Source organism: Schistocerca nitens, chromosome 3 (assembly GCF_023898315.1).
Source record: "Schistocerca nitens isolate TAMUIC-IGC-003100 chromosome 3, iqSchNite1.1, whole genome shotgun sequence".
Taxonomy (NCBI): Eukaryota; Metazoa; Arthropoda; class Insecta; order Orthoptera; family Acrididae; genus Schistocerca; species Schistocerca nitens.
In genome coordinates, this window is record NC_064616.1 from 715,374,724 (window position 1) to 715,383,869 (window position 9,146).

General features: G+C 37.4%; 1 long non-coding RNA gene across 1 annotated transcript; it reads left to right on the top strand.

Annotated features, from left to right (window-relative positions):
* The first annotated feature begins 1,767 nt into the window (after positions 1-1,767).
* Positions 1,768-4,170, top strand: LOC126249734 (uncharacterized). The gene is made up of 2 exons (XR_007545650.1): positions 1,768-3,183; positions 3,284-4,170. It is a non-coding gene; the product is annotated as an uncharacterized LOC126249734 (long non-coding RNA).
* Positions 4,171-9,146: the final 4,976 nt, after the last annotated feature.

Genomic DNA, 9,146 nt, shown 5'->3' on the forward strand with positions numbered 1-9,146 from the left:
TGATTTGATGCGTTGGACGTCTGGTAGCTGTGTAGGCAAGACGTGATATCCAGTCCTTGTAGGCAGCAAATCTGTACGGCCACACAAGCATGGTGCGGCAGGCATGGAAGGATCAATAGCCGATGCAGGTAAAATTTCGAGCAGAGGTGCGAAATCGCAATTGAGTGCCAAGTGACAGGGCAGGACCACAGCTGGTGCATCACCCAAGGTGTGCTTGGGGTGGCAGGGCAGATAGGCATATACATGGCACAGTGCGGTTGACGCGAGTATCCTTTTGACAGCCGTGGAGGGGGACATGTTAAACGATGGACCAATTTGAGGAGGGGGCGGCCATGCGTGTGGACCCTGAAACTGGACAGCTGTATGGTCCATGTTAGGGTGCAGTAGAAACTCAGGCAAAGGGTTTCCAGAATCTTGTTCTTGAGGAGCATTCTGTCAAGTGTAGAATGCCGTAGAAGGTGTCCGCAACAATGTGTACAATGCTCAGTGTGGTGTGCCTGCAGAGGTTAGGGTCGCCTGGACGGTCAAAGCAAACACCGGAGACACAAACATTCCCAGTGTATTAATAGCACATGGGGTAAAGCGTTGCGCTTCACAGTCGAAGGTCCATCCTGCAGTAGCGGTCTCCTGCACTGCAGGAAGAACTGGCGGTTGCGACATTGTCTATTGGCGCGAAACCGGTGATACATAGCGAGCGAATGCAACGTATTTTCGCGACTCAGGGTCACCAATGTGGGTATTCTGCATATAGCAACTAACTGTGCACAGAAAACTCCAAACTTATTATGATCAGGCACTTTTATTAAGGTTCGTATAATTACACATAACACAAAGAAAACAATACAGAGAATCCCAACGTGAACATCATAAACCAACTCTCCTAGAACAAGCCAAAGAGCCATGAGTCCCAAAGACACTTTACTCTGCACTTTGCAGGTGGCAGTTACTCGTGGTCGATGGTCGCCACAAGGGTATTTCACCCATCTCACACATCTTGTGTACAAGATGTAATATGCTTGTCATGGCTGGCTCTCTCAAGGATATCGGTAGTTCTGAAGGAGTGTCGTTTACTTCTGGGGCCTTGTTTTGACTTAGGTCTTTCAGTGCTCTTCTTGCAGTATCATACCGGTATCTCCCATCTCATCCTCATCTATGTCCTCTTCCCTCATGTCCCTTGTATAGACCTTCTATATGTACCTTCCACCTTTCCCTTCTTTGGTTATGACTGGTTTTGATCTGAGCTCTTGACATTCATACAGATGCTTTCCTTTTCCCAAAGCCCTCTTTAATTATCCTGTAGATGGTATCTAACTTTCCCCTAGTGAAATATGCTTCTGAATCCTTACATTTGTTCTCTAGCCATCCCTACTTAGCCATTTGGAACTTCGTGTCAATTTCATTTCTTAGACATTTGTATTCTTTTTCACCTGCTTCATTTTCTGCATTTTTTAAATTTTCTCCTTTCATTACATGAATAACTGCCAAAAAATCGATCTTTTAATTTTTGTCCCAAGAAATTCTCTGGAGTTTTCTGAGGAAGAAAAAGTTTACTTTCAGGAAAATGGACCACGGAAAGTACCAAAATTATAGGAATTTAAAAGTGGCTGTATGCACCACGACGTCCCCATGGAACACAGTCAGGTATGTTGAAAATAAAGTTTTGCTCTCATTTGTTTCGTTTTTACGACTTTTTGGTCCCTTAAGTTGGCTAACCTGCGAAAGGTTTACAGTTCCTTATCTTTCGTTTATACAGAGAGTTTAGTCAGTAGTCACTGTTTGCTGTTGTTTTGGCGCAAATAATTTGTCTACAGCGAAGTAATTGTGTGCATTAGTTTCTTATTCCACTTGAAAGCAATGGGAAGAATTAAGAAGTTTGGTGCTAAACAACGTAACTTTTATGGAAATCGCTTAACCGAATGGATTAACTCTGTTAATACTGAAATACAACGTGATACAACACTTCAGTCAGTTTCAACTACTCAAAGTGCTTCAAAGCTAAAACTGAAATATGTGGGCAGTGGGCTTGACAGTATTAATGCTGATAATATAGAGACGCAAACTGTTGGCTCAGGTTGTTTGTGTTGATATCTGAACTAATAAAAAAGCTCTCTGGTGGTGTAAGGAATGTGGCAATAGTGGTGTGAAGGTAGTTGAGGAGACACATGCTAGAAGAGGAAGTGCATCGAAATGAAGAATTCTTTGTGATTTACGCGAATGTGATTGTACTTGTGGCGTAACTAAACGGAGAGTGTATAACACAAACATTAAACTTGCTTATTCCATGAGATGCTCAAATTTTCTGTGCTCTTATGGACTTCTCTCTGCCTAAAAGGCTTGACAGGTGCAATAAAATTATTCTATAGACTTTAGAAGAAGTAGCAAATGATAGTATGAAATACGCTGTTTAGGGAAGTGTAGACATGAATGAAGCAATAGATGTATGTCTGCAGCCCTGGATGCATCCTGGCAGGGAAGCGGTCATAGTTTGCTAAATGGTGTAGTGACAGCTACCTCCTTGGGGAATGATTAAGTCATTGATGTGGAAAGTATTAGCAAGTACTGTGAGGCTTTACTAGTGGAACTGGAAACCATAAATGTTTGATTGGCTTTAGTGGTTATAGTGGAGGGATGGAATCTAAAGGTTTTGTGGTGACATTTCACAGGTCAGTGGAGAAACATGGTGTGATGTATACATTTTCCTAGGAGATGGAGATTCAAAAGGATACAAAAAAGTTTGTGAATCCATCCTAATGCCGACACAAAAATTTAAGTAATGGAATGTGTGGGATATGTCCAGAAAAGGGCAGGTACAAGTGTGAGGAACTTGAAGAGTAATTTGAAGTGAAAGAATTTAGCTGATGTAAGTGCATTAGTGGATGTGGTTGGCCCAACAGACAGGTTGCAGTATTATTATGGACAAACCACAAGACAAAATAAAAATGACCTTGAGGAATGAAAAGGCAGTATGGGCTTCTTTCACAAATGGTCCACAGATGACAACCCATGTCATGCACTCTGCCTACCAGCCAGTGTTTCAACGTGTGGCTACCAGAGGGCTGTTAGTCAAGGTATGACCTACAACCATAAACATTCTTTCTTCTTTGCCATTTGCTATAATGGAAGTTATAAAACCTGTACATCGGGATCTTAGTGACACAAGATTATTAGAGAAATGTTTGTATGGTAAGTTTCAACAATTGTATATGGGAATGGATACCAAAACTGTTCCAGTAGGACTAAATACTTTGAAAATAGGTGTTCTAGATGCTGTTCTATGTTTCAGTGACAGTGCAGTGTCAAAGCTCAATGTTATGGAACTGATGGGAGTGCCTAGTGGATGCATAGAGCTCTAGTAGCTATTAATCAAAGGACACTCTTTGAAGCAGAAAAATCAGTGTTGGAAGCCACCAAATAACCTAGAATAAGAAGGATAGGTGTGAAAAGAAGGGAGGAAGAACAACATGGGACACAAGATGAATATTGACCTGGGATACATTAGTGTCATGCAAGTTTAATAGAAATAGCAAGTTTAACTTTAACTTGAATTTCCTGAAAGTTAAATTAATTCGTGTTTATTTTTTTATTTACTCATAAAGTTCTGTAGGACCAAATAGAGGAGCAAATCTCCAAGGTCATGGAACATGGTACATGAAATTACAACACAACGTAATAACAGATAAAAATAAATGTTCGTGAACCTTAAATAAGTTAGTCCATAAGTTTAAGTAAACGCTATCAGCAATACAATAAAAATAAGCTTAATTTTTCAAGGAACTCCTCAACGGAATAGGAGGAGTGACCCATGAGGAAACTCTTCAGTTTCGATTTGAAAGTGCATGAATTAATGCTAAGATTTTTTAATTCGAGTTTCGTGTGGCAGCTTATTGAAAATGGGTGCAGCAGTATACTGCACACCTTTTTGCACAAGAGTTAAGGAAGTCCGATCCAAATGCAGGTTTGATTTCTGCAGAGTATTAACTAAGTGAAAGCTGCTATCTTAACACCTAGAAATTTGAGTGTGTTTATACCTGCCTAAGAGATGGATGTTACCAACTGAGGGTTAAAAATAGAGCGCTGAAATTTTGTATACTGTCTTAAAACATGCTTAACTAAAAAGTAGACTACTCTTGTGATTTAACTTTGAAAATAAAATGCTTTTTTGAAGAAAAACCATGAATTCATTTCCAAAATTTTTGATAATCCCTGATCAAACTTAAATTTTTTTTGTACCACAATGTATGACAGCACCATCTTCTCAATAGTCTGCTTTAAAGATAATAGTGTGAAGAACTTAAAGGAAAAATATAAATCTTCTACTTTGTTTGTATTTTGAGTAATGTGTACCTATGATGTACATAAATAATTAGCATGGTTTATTTCATTTGCAACAAAAAAATACAATTAAAAAATGTGTGAGAGTTAAAGCTGTGGTTCATACATAAAAATGTTTTGAAAGATGACTTAAAATGTAGTGAGCATTATATGGGCTTACAAATCTTGTTCTTTGGGTTACACTGTTTAGAAAATTGACAATTTTTTCAAGGTTTCTCCTGGTATTCATGGACCAGTCCCCTTAAATTGAATATCTCCCATATTATCTGAAGATTTACGCTAAACATGGTCTTTTTACCTATTTCATCCTCTGCTGCATTCACTATATCGTCTCTTAAAGCTACCCATTCATCTTTTACAATGTTCCATCCCCCTGTTCTAGTCATCCATTGCCTACTGTTACCTCTGAAGCTTTCAGCAACCTCTTACGCTTTAAACTTATCCTGGTCCCATCTCCTTAATTTCCTACCTTTTTGTAGTTTTTGAACATTAATCTACAGCTCATAATGAATACATTGTACTCAGAGTCCACAGATGTACCTAGAAATGTCTTACAATTTAAAATCTGGTTCCAAAATCTCTGTCTTACGGTTATATAATCAGTCTGAAGCGTTTCTTTGTCTCCACATCTTTTCCATGTGTATAGCCTTCTTTCGTGATTCTTAAACCAAGTGTTTGTTATGATTATATTATGCTCTGTGCAAAGTCCTAGAGGCAGTTTCCTCTTTCATTCCTTTTCCCCACTCCATATCAGCCTACTATTTTTCATCCTTTTCTTTTCCCCACTATAATTCCAGTCCCCCATCACAATTAAATTTTCATCTCCCTTAACTATTTGAATAATTTCTTTTACCTCCTCATACATTTTGTCAATGTCTTAATCAGGTGCAGAGCTAGTGCTCATATAAACTTGTAATAGTGCTGTGGGTGTTTGCTTTGTGTGTATGTTGGCTACAATAATGTGTCCACTATGCTGTTCATAGTAGCTTACCTGCATTCCTATTATTTTTTATTTTTTTATTTTGTAGGCCTATTCATTAGTCCTACTCAGGCAGTACCCCAAGTTGATTTGATTTTTATAACCCTGTATTCACCTGACCAGAAATCTTGTTCCTACTGCCACTAAACTTCACTAATTCCTACTATATCTAACTACAGCCTATCTATTTTCATTTTTAATTTTTTAACCTACTTGCATGATTAAAGGATCTAACATTTTACATTCTGATCTGTTGTGTACCAGTTTTGTTTCTCCTGATGACAACATTCTTCTGAGAATTCACTGTCTGAAGACCTGAATGGGGGAATATTTTATCTCAGAAATATGTCATCCAAGAGGACATCAGCATCATTTAACCATATAGTAGAGCTTCATGCCCTCAGGAAGAATTATGGCTGCTGCATCCCCTTGCTTACAGCTGCTGACAGTACCAGCCGAGCTAAGCATTTCAGTTGATGTTACAAGTCCAGATCAGTCAATCATCCAGACTGTTACACTTGCAACTACTGAAAAGGCTGATGCACCTCTTCAGAAACTACATGTACGTCTGGTCTTTCAACAGATACCCCTCTGTTGTGGTTGAACCTATGGTATGGCTATCTGTATTGCTGAGGCACACAAGCATCCCCATCTATGGTAAGATCCATGGTTCAGGGAAGGGAAAGGGGAGGGGTTATTTGCATACTAAAAACTGTTAAAACATGTATTACATTTGAATTGTATTAAAATGTTAATTAATAGATAAAAGCTAAAGGGTGTCCAGCAAAGCAGTCCCTGATTTGAGCATTAAATATCTTGGAAACTAAGGTCAATAGACAACAAAAACAAAAGGATTGTTTATCGTGAACACTGTAAGAATTTTATACACGTATTATATAGATGTTCAAAAATAGTTTGAAAAGCTACTAACAAATGGTGCTGTGTGCTGTGCAGCCCATACAGTATCAGCATGCATAATTAAACTAATTCTGTGCAAGTAGTCTTTGCAATCGCATAATGAACTTACTGAAATGTCCACCAACAGCAGTACAGAGGCTACACAAATGAACAACGAAATTTGCCGTCACATCCTGTAGTGTATCAATGGAAATGGATTCAGGTGCCACACAGATCACCAATTAAAGTTTATCCAGTGTGGCTGAATGTTTCTGGTAATCAATGTCTGTCAATGTGCCCCACAAGAAGTAATCAGCAGGAGTCAGATTGGGTGAATGTGGAAGGCAATCCATTGACGTGCCAGTAAATTTGCTATATGCCAACACAATCACTCTGTTCCCATATTCATATTTATTCACCTTTAAACATTTTACATGTAATCGGTGTCATATAATAAAAGTTACAGATACATTGTATACATCTATACATACATATTTTTGACAAGACGAATTGCCTGCATAATATTATATTTTTAATTTTGTAATATATACCCCTTTCACAAAACGTACCATCAAAATCCAATATCATTTATTGCACTCTCTTGAAATTCTTGAACTTTATGAAATACTTTACTTTTTATCCATTTTGCTACTTTTACTTTAAATTTATCCATGGGCATAGAATGTGCACTTTTGGGCAATTTGTTAAAAAATGTGGGTGCTTGATACTTATAACTGCAGTGAATCTTTGATTGTGTGGCAAACGGGATGTCTATTTCTTGTATTATGTAGATGCATTGCCATCCTAAAGTCAAAGTTATTTAAATTTTCTTTGACATATATCAGGCAACTATAAATATACAAGCCAGGGACTGTCATTATATTTAATTCTTTAAAATGCTGCTTACACGAGTCTCTGGGCAGCTGATTGCTCTCTCTCTCTCTCTCTCTCTCTCTCTCTCTCTCTCTCTCTCTCTCTCTCTAAACACAGTCTTTGAAATTGGGCAGTTTCCCCATAGTGTAATTCCATAAATGAGATTAGAGTGGAAGAAGGCAAAGTATGCATATAGTAGGAGTGTTCTACTACTAGAACCTCTCAATTTATGTAACAAGAAGATTACACCTGAGAGTTTTTTGCATAGCATGTCTGTGTGAGTTTCCCAGTTAAGTTTTTGGTTGATATGGAACCCTAGTAGTTTTACAGATTTGTTTTCATGTTTGGGGGCATTCAAATTAAAAACAATATCTTCTGTCTTATTATTATTTATCTGTAATGAATTTGCCTGAAACCGGCTGGTGCATCTGTCCTCCATTGCTATTTTTACATTATTCTGTAATTCATTCAAGTTGTTTCCCTGAGTAATTAGCATTGTATTGTCTGTATACAGTGCTGTGTCACAAGGTAATGAAGAAGGCAAATCATTTATGTAGACTACATAAATAAAAGGTCTAAGTACGGAGCCCTATGGCACTCCTTTGGTAACAGGCATGAAACTGGATCTTTTATCATTTATAGCCACTGTTTGTTTTCTATTGCATAAGTAAGATTGTAATAGTTAGAGACTACTCTCCCCTATTCCATAATACTATAGTTTTCTTATAATAATATTGTAGGATACAGTATTGAATGAATGCTTTCTTAAGGTCCAACAGTCTCGCACTAATTATGGATTTATTCTCAAAGGAGTCGTATACTTTAGTGACAATGCTCTCTTCTGCCTTCACAGTTGAGAGACCAGTTCTAAACCCATAATGTGTGGAACATAGCAGTTTATTCGATTCAAAATACTGGCTCATTTGCTGTTGGATACAGTATTCTATTATTTTTGAAATTATGGGAACTAGCGAAAGGGGTCGGTAATTGTCAGGTAAATCTTTGTCACCTTTCTTATACACAGGTATGATAAACAATCTGGGTAAACACATTCATTTAGTATCTTATTTATTACCCTTGTTAAGGGGATTATTATTTCTTCTCTGTTATTTTTTATAACATAATTAGATAAGCCACAATAGTCTTCAGCTCTGGAGTTACTGAGCTTGGCCATTGATGCACTGACCTGTCTAGGAGTTACTAATGCCCATTCAAATTTATCACTCAGCTTTCTGTGTATTGTAGGTAGCAGTGCTTTTGCCTTTCTCACATCTTCCTCTGTCTTAATGTCAGAGACAGGATTCGCCAAATGTGCATTTAATATATGTGGAGGAATTTGTATACTGTTTCCTTTCTTTTGGCAGTTTATTTCTGTTTTAATGACTTTCCATGCTGCTTTGCATTTATTTGTGGAATTGATTATGAATGTGTCATTGGCTTTGTATTTTGCTGTCTTGACTTCAGACCTATAGTATTTTCTGGCTAGTTGGTAGGTATTTTTATATGTTTCACTATGGTGAGACCTGTCACGATACATGAGCATAACTGTTCTTAAATTGTTTAATTGTGGTGTGTACCATTCTTTTAGTTTAGGGGTGGGTGTTACTCTTGTGGGTTCTTTGGTACTGTTTAGGGCAGATTTCTTCAAATATTTTTACTACTACATCTAGGAATTTAATGGTTGACTCATTAGCTTTCTTAGTGTCTGTGATTACTTCATACCAGTCTATTTGTTTTAACCTGGATTTTAAATAGATAGCTTTTTTTCATTTAGTCTCCTTATTGTTCTACCTGGCTCATCTGAATAGCTTCCTATTTTATTATGTAGTGGAAATTTAAGCCAAAGCCCATCATGATCTAAAATGCCTAATTTAATTATGTTGCTCTGACTTTCATGTATTTGAAAATTACTGATTATGTTGTCAAGACATGCATTCTGTCTCGTGGGTGTATAGTTTATGCAGTAAAAGTTAAGTGCTCTTAATGTGTTAAGTAGATTGTTTACAGTTGTGCTTTTAATTCTAATGTCTATATTTATATCACCGAATATCAAAACTTTGCACTT